This window comes from Urocitellus parryii, chromosome 7 (genome assembly GCF_045843805.1).
Source record: "Urocitellus parryii isolate mUroPar1 chromosome 7, mUroPar1.hap1, whole genome shotgun sequence".
Lineage (NCBI taxonomy): Eukaryota > Metazoa > Chordata > Mammalia > Rodentia > Sciuridae > Urocitellus > Urocitellus parryii.
This window is the reverse complement of record NC_135537.1, coordinates 97,481,039-97,497,206: the sequence shown is the minus strand read 5'-3', so window position 1 is coordinate 97,497,206 and position 16,168 is coordinate 97,481,039.

Here is a 16,168-nt window from a genome sequence, read left to right as displayed (position 1 = left end):
GGCGAAAGGTCACAGGGATCCAGGCCCATTGGGGGTCTAAAATAAGAAGTCCATGTGAGTGTTGGCTCTCAACTCTAGCTGAAAAAGGCTTTAACAGCAAACTCATGTGAAATCCTGGCTGAGATTCCCAGTGCTGTGGAGAAAGCCACCCTCGGCCTAGACCTCAGTTTCCAAAGGCTCCTCTAATGCCTGGCCTTGTAAAATCCCAACACGATTCATGGCAAGAGTTCTCTGAGATCAGTTCCAGAACTGAGTCTCTAATGGCATCACACCAGAGTTCAAGCTGAGGTGGACCCGCTCATCTTTTCCAACCACCACACAAAAGACCACTATTCTAACAAAAACACTCCCACGTGGCCCTCATCTTCTTCCATACAGACACGCATCATAACATTCTGGCTGGGGGTTTCCTTAGGGGGAGCAGTCTAAGATGGTGTGCAAAGTAAGCTCTCATGCCCATCATGTGCCAAACGTCATGGTGGCCTGGACACCCTTCCTGAGAAACAGGACAGATAAAATGGGCCTGTAGTTAATACTGCTCTGCTTCTCAAATTCGAGGCCTCCTGCCTGCCAGGGGTAGATTCTTTATGTGTACTGGACTCATGAAAACACCCAAACACCTGTGTGCTAGTTACTGGAGGGCTTGCAACAACTCATTTGACCCAGAGGATCCCTGTTCTTACTTCATCGGGGTCAGGAGCCTCACCAGAGGAAGGCAAGAGACTTCATCCAATATTACACTTCTTTTTCATCCTTTGAGATTTGGATGGACACATGGGATTTTTCTTGAGTTTCCTGGGGTGCTGAGAATGTAATTCACAGCCACACACAGGGCCAAGAGTCTGATTCGGACACAGCTTTTACAAAGCACTTTACCTAAAAGGCACTGATGGGGCCTCTTCATTTCCATTTGAAACTGTTTTCTTGAGGATCCCCAAAGGAGTGCCCTAAGGCAAACACCTCCCTGACATTCAGGGGAACAGAACAATAGGGAGGAAAGAAGCCTGGAGAAAAACTTTCCTTGAATTGAACACTGTGGCACTGACAGCTCCTAATCATGCAACTTGGGTGGCTATCTAAGCAAGCAGGGATTCTCCAGAGAGATCCTTACCAGTCATGCTAATTTTTGACTTTTCTGAGATGCTTGGCGTTCCCATCAGCAATCCAATCCATGGCCATGTCACAGAGCTTGAAGGTGGTAACCCATCTTGGACACAAAAACACGAACCCCTTCAGACAGTGGCCAAAATTCAGGAAGAATACAGGAACTTAGGATCTTGGTAGGTGTTGCCCATCTGCAAGGCAAGCAGCAGTCCATTCATCAATAGGCCATGAGGAGCCCTGCAAAGATTTCCACTAGACAGAAAACATTCACGGCTGCATTCTTCTCTCTACTCTCTTTAACCACAAACCCAGTGGGATCCACTGGCATAGAAAGACTCACTAGTTAACAGTCCATTTCAAACCAACCACCACCACCACCACCACCACCACCAACAACAACAACAACAACAACAACAAAAACGTTTTTCCTTCATGTTCTCAGAACATGAGACAAAACGCCAAATTGAAACACACACCCACTAAGACACACAAACCACCCCTGTATTTGGACTGCGTCTATCCACTCTGCCCTCTGACTGGTGGGTCAAAATATGTTCCACAGCAGTGGCCTGTCCTGTCTCAGCTCTGGTCTCCTTGGCCATATCTGTGTAGTTGTCAGGAGCCAGCAATGAGCCAACACTTCTTTCTCAGGAAACGCCCCTGTTGAGACCATTCAAGGCATTTGGCTATCAACACATCACCAGGTGCCAAGAAAGAATGACTCTGGCCTTGGTCCAGAAAAACAAGTGAGCCCACTGGGACTGGAACTGCCTCTGGGTGCCTCGACTCCTGGATCCCAAGTTCAGAGAGTTCCAACACCGAGGAAGTGAGGTGAGGTCACTTCCTTCAGGGACGTGAATCACGTCACTGCCTTGGCAACCACTTTGTCCTAACAGTTGTTTCCAAGGGTCCCATGAGATGGAGGCTGCCCCACCTTCCTGTGACATTTTCACAAGTCATAAAGGCCTATAGACCCTAGGAGCCCGGGATCAGGAACCCACCCAGGCCTGGTTGTGTCCATCTTCCCTGCATTGAGAAGAGAGAGGCTGATTCAGCCACAGCCCTTCATCCTGACTGGGTTGTTGGCCATGGAAGATGACTTTAGACCTCACAGGTCCTACCTAGCTGCCTACATTTGCTCCAGGGATCATTTATGCATCTACCTTTGAGCTTCTCAGCAGATGGAGGATTCCCTACATACATGTATGGCAAGATCAACTCAGGACCTGCTGTTATGTGAAGATAGATTGAGGGAACAGAGTCTGGTTCAGGGTCATATCAGGTTCGATTGGGTGTAGGAGTCATTCTGCTGGATGGATACGGGTATTGGGCAACTGGGATATTTTAAGAATGTAAGGTGAAATGTAAGTATGATAATAGAAAACTAGGTAAGATCTGAAGCACACAAGGGTGTTGGGCCCTTCATTGGGCCATACATAGTTTTGAATTATGTTCTCAAGAGGTGAATCCTCTGAATCCATTTACAATGGCATAAGATCTTGTACCTGGGACTACTGAATGGAAAAGAGAACTTCCAGTGAAATTGAGATAGTAGGCAGGATTCCAGTGTAGGGGAAGGAAGAAGAGTGAGTTTAAGATTTGGGCAAAAGGCCCTTTTTGCAATCGAATGAATTTCTATTAGAGTGTAAATGGGAATGTCAGCACACAAGAAGAGTCAGTCACAACAAGGCACTTGGGGAAATAGATATCAATAGGGATGTTAGGAGATGGGGCAAAGTACAAAATGAGCGATAAGATCAGGGATATTTTCAACAGGGGGGATGGTTGAATACACTATCCTAGGAAGAAACAAGTGTATACTGACCATAGGATTGAAATTTGAAAACAATAGGCAACGCAGAAGTAGATGATTTTAGTAATCCATGCTCACATTAAAATTAGGCTTCGGAAAAATCATAAGTGTGAGTTTTGCATTTTTTGTCCAGAAGATGATGTGATGAAAGGAAGACACGGAGCAGGTGACATGTGTATTCCTCCCACCATTTCTGGGAGCATGTTTTGAAACCCTATCGTTTAGAGTTTGGGGATAAAAATAGGTGTACCCTGGGTCTACGTATATAGAGATGATGCATGAAGACACCATACGGTGAATAAAAAAATATAACAGGTTCCTATTTTAAATAATGGATTGAATTGATATTTTAAAAAATACATGCAATCTGGTATTCACATACAAACATCCAGTCCAAGTAGTTATACATCTAGTGGTAATATTAAGGTTACTGTTTATACCAAACTGTGAGTGTTGCTTCGAAAATGTTGATGGAATTCAAAAGTAATGTGTTATAAAGAAATCTCATGAAAGAGCAAGTAAAGCAACATGGAGAAATACATGGGATCTGATACAGGGAGTGAATGTAAGTGAATCATATGCATATCAATTTGTGATTATTGGATGAAATGATACATCCTGGATGTATCATTTCTGAAGAAATAGGAATTTAACAATTTTGAATGAAAATTTACTTCAAAATACACATCATGTCCCATATGAATATACTTTCATGGATGTTCAACTGGGTCACTTACTGTAGAAATATGAGGGTTAGTACTCAACATTCACTGAAGTTCATTTTGAGTATTCAGAAACTAATGTGTATGTCAAGAAAATGAATATTTCTGAGAAATATCTTGTGAATAGTTGATTATCAATCCACCCAGATGGACATGAAAGAATCAAGGTAGTATATGACACATATATTTCATGTTTGCAAATCCATACTATATATTTAATCTATTAAAATGTAATAGTACGTATGCCAATCGAAACTCATAAGGGGATATATATCCATCACACATGTACCCAGAATATTCATTTTCCTCTACATTGTTCCATGGATCAACTTGTTGAAGTATAAGCTCACCACAGCTGGAATTTTCAGTGACCTCAGTGTACTGGGGGGCAGTGATCTCTTCATGAAATTTGTATTTTCCAAAATCAGAGTACTCTCAAGAATATACCTGTGAGGGCAGTAGGATTATATATGTGCATATAAGAGTATACATCGTGACCCAGGCAACAGAGACAGGGAGTCAGGAAGTTACATATTTGTTCATTTTGAAAATTCATGGAGAAATAAAAGGAGAAAAATGTGTGACAGGTTTCATAATATGTATCTCTGATGAAGCAAAAGGCAATTCCAAGTATACACCATGCCTCCTATCAAATGCCTCTACTTCTATTCCTTTAGATTATTTTTATCGATGTTACGATAAGTAGTCAGACTCTAGTAGGCTATGGGGTTAGTGTCAGAGATTCAATATTTCAAATGGCAAAATGGAAAATGAGTCTAATATATATGCGAACACGTGCCACCTAACAATCTTCCACTGCCATCCACCACAATGCCTTGACATTACTATCACCCCAAATAAGACACAGTGAGAGGAGAAGAGGAAAAAAAATCTGGGAATACATATCTGGAATTGGAAATTCTGAGGAGCTCACAAACTCGGGTGTGGCAGAAGAGATCCCAAAAGTAGGGGACAGGGTAAACATTCCACAAACATGGAACTTTGCTGGCCTAATGACTTCTTGACTATCTGCCTCTGACCTCTGTGCACTAGAAATAGAGCTTTGTGCTTTAGCTTCCTTTGCAGTGAGACCAGGAAAGCTTGGTCTCAGTCTATGTGAACAGGAGGACATGCTTTCATATTTTCCAATGCGAACAGGAGGCAGCAGAGCTGAATCCTCTCTTTGTAGGTAACTGTGGCCATTGGGGTATGAGTGTCTCCCTGGGTGGATTGTGAAGCCTTTGGCTCACCCTCCAGTTTTCATGGCGTTTCTTGCAGCTTCCCTGGAAATTTGGTGTTTGTTTTTGAAATACATAAAGGTCAACCGGGACACAGTGCTGGAGGGAGCTCCGTCACGTGGGGTGAGTCAGGGTCTGAAGGAAAAAACACAAACCGGGCTGCTACCCCATATATCTTTCCCACTTGAGCGTAGCGACTTGATTCTGAGCATCGCACCAGATCCTCTCCCCACAACAACATGCCTTTATATTTTAGGGTCTGCTGGCTGCACCTTGTCAGTCACATGTCATTGGGAATCCAATGGCAGAACCACAGGGGCTCACCACAGATGTTGGTCACACACCTGCACTCCATTGCTCCAGGCCCAGTTCCCTGCTGGCTCCTACTCACTGGCATCTCTGTTCTTCACCATGATCATGAATTCCACTCAGTCAAAAACGGCACTGGCCGGTTCAGTCATGATGAGCAACAGGAGATCTAAATGTTCTCCAGGGATTTCTGGTCATGGGATTCTCAAAACCTTCATGTTATTGGCCTAGCCATATTTCAAGAATGAAGAAGGTGGCACTGTGGGTTTTGATTCATTCGGGAGCCATTGAGTGTCGAGGAATCTCCTTTCGGTAAAAGCTCTGGAGATCGCATGCAGGCAAGGCTTTTCAAGGAGTGGCGAAAGGTCACAGGGATCCAGGCCCATTGGGGGTCTAAAATAAGAGGTCCATGTGAGTGTTGGCTCTCAACTATAGCTGAAAAGGCTTTAACAGCAAACTCATGTGAAATCCTGGCTGAGATTCCCAGTGCTGTGGAGAAAGCCACCCTCGGCCTAGACCTCAGTTTCCAAAGGCTCCTCTAATGCCTGGCCTTGTAAAATCCCAACACGATTCATGGCAAGAGTTCTCTGAGATCAGTTCCAGAACTGAGTCTCTAATGGCATCACACCAGAGTTCAAGCTGAGGTGGACCCACTCATCTTTTCCAACCACCACACAAAAGACCACTATTCTAACAAAAACACTCCCACGTGGCCCTCATCTTCTTCCATACAGACACGCATCATAACATTCTGGCTGGGGGTTTCTTAGGGGGAGCAGTCTAAGATGGTGTGCAAAGTAAGCTCTCATGCCCATCATGTGCCAAACGTCATGGTGGCCTGGACACCCTTCCTGAGAAACAGGATAGATAAAATGGGCCTGTAGTTAATACTGCTCTGCTTCTCAAATTCGAGGCCTCCTGCCTGCCAGGGGTAGATTCTTTATGTGTACTGGACTCATGAAAACACCCAAACATCTGTGTGCTAGTTACTGGAGGGCTTGCAACAACTCATTTGACCCAGAGGATCCCTGTTCTTACTTCATCGGGGTCAGGAGCCTCACCAGAGGAAGGCAAGAGACTTCATCCAATATTACACTTCTTTTTCATCCTTTGAGATTTGGATGGACACATGGGATTTTTCTTGAGTTTCCTGGGGTGCTGAGAATGTAATTCACAGCCACACACAGGGCCAAGAGTCTGATTCAGACACAGCTTTTACAACGCACTTTACCTAAAAGGCACTGATGGGGCCTCTTCATTTCCATTTGAAACTGTTTTCTTGAGGATCCCCAAAGGAGTGCCCTAAGGCAAACACCTCCCTGACATTCAGGGGAACAGAACAATAGGGAGGAAAGAAGCCTGGAGAAAACTTTCCTTGAATTGAACACTGTGGCACTGACAGCTCCTAATCATGCAACTTGGGTGGCTATCTAAGCAAGCAGGGATTCTCCAGAGAGATCCTTACCAGTCATGCTAATTTTTGACTTTTCTGAGATGCTTGGCGTTCCCATCAGCAATCCAATCCATGGCCATGTCACAGAGCTTGAAGGTGGTAACCCATCTTGGACACAAAAACACGAACCCCTTCAGACAGTGGCCAAAATTCAGGAAGAATACAGGAACTTAGGATCTTGGTAGGTGTTGCCCATCTGCAAGGCAAGCAGCAGTCCATTCATCAATAGGCCATGAGGAGCCCTGCAAAGATTTCCACTAGACAGAAAACATTCACGGCTGCATTCTTCTCTCTACTCTCTTTAACCACAAACCCAGTGGGATCCACTGGCATAGAAAGACTCACTAGTTAACAGTCCATTTCAAACCAACTACCACCACAACCACCACCACCACCACCACCAACAACAACAACAACAACAACAACAACAAAAACGTTTTTCCTTCATGTTCTCAGAACATGAGACAAAACGCCAAATTGAAACACACACCCACTAAGACACACAAACCACCCCTGTATTTGGTCTGCGTCTATCCACTCTGCCCTCTGACTGGTGGGTCAAAATATGTTCCACAGCAGTGGCCTGTCCTGTCTCAGCTCTGGTCTCCTTGGCCATATCTGTGTAGTTGTCAGGAGCCAGCAATGAGCCAACACTTCTTTCTCAGGAAACGCCCCTGTTGAGACCATTCAAGGCATTTGGCTATCAACACATCACCAGGTGCCAAGAAAGAATGACTCTGGCCTTGGTCCAGAAAAACAAGTGAGCCCACTGGGACTGGAACTGCCTCTGGGTGCCTCGACTCCTGGATCCCAAGTTCAGAGAGTTCCATCACCGAGGAAGTGAGGTGAGGTCACTTCCTTCAGGGACGTGAATCACATCACTGCCTTGGCATCCACTTTGTCCTAACAGTTGTTTCCAAGGGTCCCATGAGATGGAGGCTGCCCCACCTTCCTGTGACATTTTCACAAGTCATAAAGGCCTATAGACCCTAGGAGCCCGGGATCAGGAACCCACCCAGGCCTGGTTGTGTCCATCTTCCCTGCATTGAGAAGAGAGAGGCTGATTCAGCCACAGCCCTTCATCCTGACTGGGTTGTTGGCCATGGAAGATGACTTTAGACCTCACAGGTCCTACCTAGCTGCCTACATTTGCTCCAGGGATCATTTCTGCATCTACCTTTGAGCTTCTCAGCAGATGGAGGATTCCCTACATACCTGTATGGCAAGATCAACTCAGGACCTGCTGTTATGTGAAGATAGATTGAGGGAACAGAGTCTGGTTCAGGGTCATATCAGGTTCGATTGGGTGTAGGAGTCATTCTGCTGGATGGATACGGGTATTGGGCAACTGGGATATTTTAAGAATGTAAGGTGAAATGTAAGTATGATAATAGAAAACTAGGTAAGATCTGAAGCACACAAGGGTGTTGGGCCCTTCATTGGGCCATACATAGTTTTGAATTATGTTCTCAAGTGGTGAATCCTCTGAATCCATTTCCAATGGCATAAGATCTTGTACCTGGAACTACTGAATGGAAAAGAGAACTTCCAGTGAAATTGAGATAGTAGGCAGGATTCCAGTGTAGGGGAAGGAAGAAGAGTGAGTTTAAGATTTAGGCAAAAGGCCCTTTTTGCAATCGAATGAATTTCTATTAGAGTGTAAATGGGAATGTCAGCACACAAGAAGAGTCAGTCACAACAAGGCACTTGGGGAAATAGATATCAATAGGGATGTTAGGAGATGGGGCAAAGTACAAAATGAGCGATAAGATCAGGGATATTTTCAACAGGGGGGATGGTTGAATACACTATCCTAGGAAGAAACAAGTGTATACTGACCATAGGATTGAAATTTGAAAACAATAGGCAACGCAGAAGTAGATGATTTTAGTAATCCATGCTCACATTAAAATTAGGCTTCGGAAAAATCATAAGATAAGTGTGAGTTTTGCATTTTTTGTCCAGAAGATGATGTGATGAAAGGAAGACACGGAGCAGGTGACATGTGTATTCCTCCCACCATTTCTGGGAGCATGTTTTGAAACCCTATCGTTTAGAGTTTGGGGATAAAAATAGGTGTACCCTGGGTCTACGTATATAGAGATGATGCATGAAGACACCATACAGTGAATAAAAAATATAACAGGTTCCTATTTTAAATAATGGATTGAATTGATATTTTAAAAAATACATGCAATCTGGTATTCACATACAAACATCCAGTCCAAGTAGTTATACATCTAGTGGTAATATTAGGGTTACTGTTTATACCAAACTGTGAGTGTTGCTTCGAAAATGTTGATGGAATTCAAAAGTAATGTGTTATAAAGAAATCTCATGAAAGAGCAAGTAAAGCAACATGGAGAAATACATGGGATCTGATACAGGGAGTGAATGTAAGTGAATCATATGCATATCAATTTGTGATTATTGGATGAAATGATACATCCTGGATGTATCATTTCTGAAGAAATAGGAATTTAACAATTTTGAATGAAAATTTACTTCAAAATACACATCATGTCCCATATGAATATACTTTCATGGATGTTCAACTGGGTCACTTACTGTAGAAATATGAGGGTTAGTACTCAACATTCACTGAAGTTCATTTTGAGTATTCAGAAACTAATGTGTATGTCAAGAAAATGAATATTTCTGAGAAATATCTTGTGAATAGTTGATTATCAATCCACCCAGATGGACATGAAAGAATCAAGGTAGTATATGACACATATATTTCATGTTTGCAAATCCATACTATATATTTAATCTATTAAAATGTAATAGTACGTATGCCAATCGAAACTCATAAGGGGATATATATCCATCACACATGTACCCAGAATATTCATTTTCCTCTACATTGTTCCATGGATCAACTTGTTGAAGTATAAGCTCACCACAGCTGGAATTTTCAGTGACCTCAGTGTACTGGGGGGCAGTGATCTCTTCATGAAATTCGTATTTTCCAAAATCAGAGTACTCTCAAGAATATACCTGTGAGGGCAGTAGGATTATATATGTGCATATAAGAGTATACATCGTGACCCAGGCGACAGAGACAGGGAGTCAGGAAGTTACATATTTGTTCATTTTGAAAATTCATGGAGAAATAAAAGGAGAAAAATGTGTGACAGGTTTCATAATATGTATCTCTGATGAAGCAAAAGGCAATTCCAAGTATACACCATGCCTCCTATCAAATGCCTCTACTTCTATTCCTTTAGATTATTTTTATCGATGTTACGATAAGTAGTCAGACTCTAGTAGGCTATGGGGTTAGTGTCAGAGATTCAATATTTCAAATGGCAAAACGGAAAATGAGTCTAATATATATGCGAACACGTGCCACATAACAATCTTCCACTGCCATCCACCACAATGCCTTGACATTACTATCACCCCAAATAAGACACAGTGAGAGGAGAAGAGGAAAAAAATCTGGGAATACATATCTGGAATTGGAAATTCTGAGGAGCTCACAAACTCGGGTGTGGCAGAAGAGATCCCAAAAGTAGGGGACAGGGTAAACATTCCACAAACATGGAACTTTGCTGGCCTAAAGACTTCTTGACTATCTGCCTCTGACCTCTGTGCACTAGAAATAGAGCTTTGTGCTTTAGCTTCCTTTGCAGTGAGACCAGGAAAGCTTGGTCTCAGTCTATGTGAACAGGAGGACATGCTTTCATATTTTCCAATGCGAACAGGAGACAGCAGAGCTGAATCCTCTCTTTGTAGGTAACTGTGGCCATTGGGGTATGAGTGTCTCCCTGGGTGGATTGTGAAGCCTTTGGCTCACCCTCCAGTTTTCATGGCGTTTCTTGCAGCTTCCCTGGAAATTTGGTGTTTGTTTTTGAAATACATAAAGGTCAACCGGGACACAGTGCTGGAGGGAGCTCCGTCACGTGGGGTGAGTCAGGGTCTGAAGGAAAAAACACAAACCGGGCTGCTACCCCATATATCTTTCCCACTTGAGCGTAGCGACTTGATTCTGAGCATCGCACCAGATCCTCTCCCCACAACAACATGCCTTTATATTTTAGGGTCTGCTGGCTGCACCTTGTCAGTCACATGTCATTGGGAAGCCAATGACAGAACCACAGGGGCTCACCACAGATGTTGGTCACACACCTGCACTCCATTGCTCCAGGCCCAGTTCCCTGCTGGCTCCTACTCACTGGCATCTCTGTTCTTCACCATGATCATGAATTCCACTCAGTCAAAAACGGCACTGGCCGGTTCAGTCATGATGAGCAACAGGAGATCTAAAGGTTCTCCAGGGATTTCTGGTCATGGGATTCTCAAAACCTTCATGTTATTGGCCTAGCCATATTTCAAGAATGAAGAAGGTGGCACTGTGGGTTTTGATTCATTCGGGAGCCATTGAGGGTCGAGGAAATCTCCTTTCGGTAAAAGCTCTGGAGATCGCATGCAGGCAAGGCTTTTCAAGGAGTGGCGAAAGGTCACAGGGATCCAGGCCCATTGGGGGTCTAAAATAAGAGGTCCATGTGAGTGTTGGCTCTCAACTCTAGCTGAAAAGGCTTTAACAGCAAACTCATGTGAAATCCTGGCTGAGATTCCCAGTGCTGTGGAGAAAGCCACCCTCGGCCTAGACCTCACTTTCCAAAGGCTCCTCTAATGCCTGGCCTTGTAAAATCCCAACACGATTCATGGCAAGAGTTCTCTGAGATCAGTTCCAGAACTGAGTCTCTAATGGCATCACACCAGAGTTCAAGCTGAGGTGGACCCGCTCATCTTTTCCAACCACCACACAAAAGACCACTATTCTAACAAAAACACTCCCACGTGGCCCTCATCTTCTTCCATACAGACACGCATCATAACATTCTGGCTGGGGGTTTCCTTAGGGGGAGCAGTCTAAGATGGTGTGCAAAGTAAGCTCTCATGCCCATCATGTGCCAAACGTCATGGTGGCCTGGACACCCTTCCTGAGAAACAGGACAGATAAAATGGGCCTGTAGTTAATACTGCTCTGCTTCTCAAATTCGAGGCCTCCTGCCTGCCAGGGGTAGATTCTTTATGTGTACTGGACTCATGAAAACACCCAAACACCTGTGTGCTAGTTACTGGAGGGCTTGCAACAACTCATTTGACCCAGAGGATCCCTGTTCTTACTTCATCGGGGTCAGGAGCCTCACCAGAGGAAGGCAAGAGACTTCATCCAATATTACACTTCTTTTTCATCCTTTGAGATTTGGATGGACACATGGGATTTTTCTTGAGTTTCCTGGGGTGCTGAGAATGTAATTCACAGCCACACACAGGGCCAAGAGTCTGATTCGGACACAGCTTTTACAAAGCACTTTACCTAAAAGGCACTGATGGGGCCTCTTCATTTCCATTTGAAACTGTTTTCTTGAGGATCCCCAAAGGAGTGCCCTAAGGCAAACACCTCCCTGACATTCAGGGGAACAGAACAATAGGGAGGAAAGAAGCCTGGAGAAAAACTTTCCTTGAATTGAACACTGTGGCACTGACAGCTCCTAATCATGCAACTTGGGTGGCTATCTAAGCAAGCAGGGATTCTCCAGAGAGATCCTTACCAGTCATGCTAATTTTTGACTTTTCTGAGATGCTTGGCGTTCCCATCAGCAATCCAATCCATGGCCATGTCACAGAGCTTGAAGGTGGTAACCCATCTTGGACACAAAAACACGAACCCCTTCAGACAGTGGCCAAAATTCAGGAAGAATACAGGAACTTAGGATCTTGGTAGGTGTTGCCCATCTGCAAGGCAAGCAGCAGTCCATTCATCAATAGGCCATGAGGAGCCCTGCAAAGATTTCCACTAGACAGAAAACATTCACGGCTGCATTCTTCTCTCTACTCTCTTTAACCACAAACCCAGTGGGATCCACTGGCATAGAAAGACTCACTAGTTAACAGTCCATTTCAAACCAACCACCACCACCACCACCACCAACAACAACAACAACAACAACAACAACAACAAAAACGTTTTTCCTTCATGTTCTCAGAACATGAGACAAAACGCCAAATTGAAACACACACCCACTAAGACACACAAACCAGCCCTGTATTTGGTCTGCGTCTATCCACTCTGCCCTCTGACTGGTGGGTCAAAATATGTTCCCACAGCAGTGGCCTGTCCTGTCTCAGCTCTGGTCTCCTTGGCCATATCTGTGTAGTTGTCAGGAGCCAGCAATGAGCCAACACTTCTTTCTCAGGAAACGCCCCTGTTGAGACCATTCAAGGCATTTGGCTATCAACACATCACCAGGTGCCAAGAAAGAATGACTCTGGCCTTGGTCCAGAAAAACAAGTGAGCCCACTGGGACTGGAACTGCCTCTGGGTGCCTCGACTCCTGGATCCCAAGTTCAGAGAGTTCCATCACCAAGGAAGTGAGGTGAGGTCACTTCCTTCAGGGACGTGAATGACGTCACTGCCTTGGCAACCACTTTGTCCTAACAGTTGTTTCCAAGGGTCCCATGAGATGGAGGCTGCCCCACCTTCCTGTGACATTTTCACAAGTCATAAAGGCCTATAGACCCTAGGAGCCCGGGATCAGGAACCCACCCAGGCCTGGTTGTGTCCATCTTCCCTGCATTGAGAAGAGAGAGGCTGATTCAGCCACAGCCCTTCATCCTGACTGGGTTGTTGGCCATGGAAGATGACTTTAGACCTCACAGGTCCTACCTAGCTGCCTACATTTGCTCCAGGGATCATTTCTGCATCTACCTTTGAGCTTCTCAGCAGATGGAGGATTCCCTACATACCTGTATGGCAAGACCAACTCAGGACCTGCTGTTATGTGAAGATAGATTGAGGGAACAGAGTCTGGTTCAGGGTCATATCAGGTTCGATTGGGTGTAGGAGTCATTCTGCTGGATGGATACGGGTATTGGGCAACTGGGATATTTTAAGAATGTAAGGTGAAATGTAAGTATGATAATAGAAAACTAGGTAAGATCTGAAGCACACAAGGGTGTTGGGCCCTTCATTGGGCCATACATAGTTTTGAATTATGTTCTCAAGAGGTGAATCCTCTGAATCCATTTACAATGGCATAAGATCTTGTACCTGGGACTACTGAATGGAAAAGAGAACTTCCAGTGAAATTGAGATAGTAGGCAGGATTCCAGTGTAGGGGAAGGAAGAAGAGTGAGTTTAAGATTTGGGCAAAAGGCCCTTTTTGCAATCGAATGAATTTCTATTAGAGTGTAAATGGGAATGTCAGCACACAAGAAGAGTCAGTCACAACAAGGCACTTGGGGAAATAGATATCAATAGGGATGTTAGGAGATGGGGCAAAGTACAAAATGAGCGATAAGATCAGGGATATTTTCAACAGGGGGGATGGTTGAATACACTATCCTAGGAAGAAACAAGTGTATACTGACCATAGGATTGAAATTTGAAAACAATAGGCAAGGCAGAAGTAGATGATTTTAGTAATCCATGCTCACATTAAAATTAGGCTTCGGAAAAATCATAAGATAAGTGTGAGTTTTGCATTTTTTGTCCAGAAGATGATGTGATGAAAGGAAGACACGGAGCAGGTGACATGTGTATTCCTCCCACCATTTCTGGGAGCATGTTTTGAAACCCTATCGTTTAGAGTTTGGGGATAAAAATAGGTGTACCCTGGGTCTACGTATATAGAGATGATGCATGAAGACACCATACGGTGAATAAAAAAATATAACAGGTTCCTATTTTAAATAATGGATTGAATTGATATTTTAAAAAATACATGCAATCTGGTATTCACATACAAACATCCAGTCCAAGTAGTTATACATCTAGTGGTAATATTAAGGTTACTGTTTATACCAAACTGTGAGTGTTGCTTCGAAAATGTTGATGGAATTCAAAAGTAATGTGTTATAAAGAAATCTCATGAAAGAGCAAGTAAAGCAACATGGAGAAATACATGGGATCTGATACAGGGAGTGAATGTAAGTGAATCATATGCATATCAATTTGTGCTTATTGGATGAAATGATACATCCTGGATGTATCATTTCTGAAGAAATAGGAATTTAACAATTTTGAATGAAAATTTACTTCAAAATACACATCATGTCCCATATGAATATACTTTCATGGATGTTCAACTGGGTCACTTACTGTAGAAATATGAGGGTTAGTACTCAACATTCACTGAAGTTCATTTTGAGTATTCAGAAACTAATGTGTATGTCAAGAAAATGAATATTTCTGAGAAATATCTTGTGAATAGTTGATTATCAATCCACCCAGATGGACATGAAAGAATCAAGGTAGTATATGACACATATATTTCATGTTTGCAAATCCATACTATATATTTAATCTATTAAAATGTAATAGTACGTATGCCAATCGAAACTCATAAGGGGATATATATCCATCACACATGTACCCAGAATATTCATTTTCCTCTACATTGTTCCATGGATCAACTTGTTGAAGTATAAGCTCACCACAGCTGGAATTTTCAGTGACCTCAGTGTACTGGGGGGCAGTGATCTCTTCATGAAATTTGTATTTTCCAAAATCAGAGTACTCTCAAGAATATACCTGTGAGGGCAGTAGGATTATATATGTGCATATAAGAGTATACATCGTGACCCAGGCGACAGAGACAGGGAGTCAGGAAGTTACATATTTGTTCATTTTGAAAATTCATGGAGAAATAAAAGGAGAAAAATGTGTGACAGGTTTCATAATATGTATCTCTGATGAAGCAAAAGGCAATTCCAAGTATACACCATGCCTCCTATCAAATGCCTCTACTTCTATTCCTTTAGATTATTTTTATCGATGTTACGATAAGTAGTCAGACTCTAGTAGGCTATGGGGTTAGTGTCAGAGATTCAATATTTCAAATGGCAAAACGGAAAATGAGTCTAATATATATGCGAACACGTGCCACATAACAATCTTCCACTGCCATCCACCACAATGCCTTGACATTACTATCACCCCAAATAAGACACAGTGAGAGGAGAAGAGGAAAAAAATCTGGGAATACATATCTGGAATTGGAAATTCTGAGGAGCTCACAAACTCGGGTGTGGCAGAAGAGATCCCAAAAGTAGGGGACAGGGTAAACATTCCACAAACATGGAACTTTGCTGGCCTAATGACTTCTTGACTATCTGCCTCTGACCTCTGTGCACTAGAAATAGAGCTTTGTGCTTTAGCTTCCTTTGCAGTGAGACCAGGAAAGCTTGGTCTCAGTCTATGTGAACAGGAGGACATGCTTTCATATTTTCCAATGCGAACAGGAGGCAGCAGAGCTGAATCCTCTCTTTGTAGGTAACTGTGGCCATTGGGGTATGAGTGTCTCCCTGGGTGGATTGTGAAGCCTTTGGCTCACCCTCCAGTTTTCATGGCATTTCTTGCAGCTTCCCTGGAAATTTGGTGTTTGTTTTTGAAATACATAAAGGTCAACCGGGACACAGTGCTGGAGGGAGCTCCGTCACGTGGGGTGAGTCAGGGTCTGAAGGAAAAAACACAAACCGTGCTGCTACCCCATATATCTTTCCCACTTGAGCG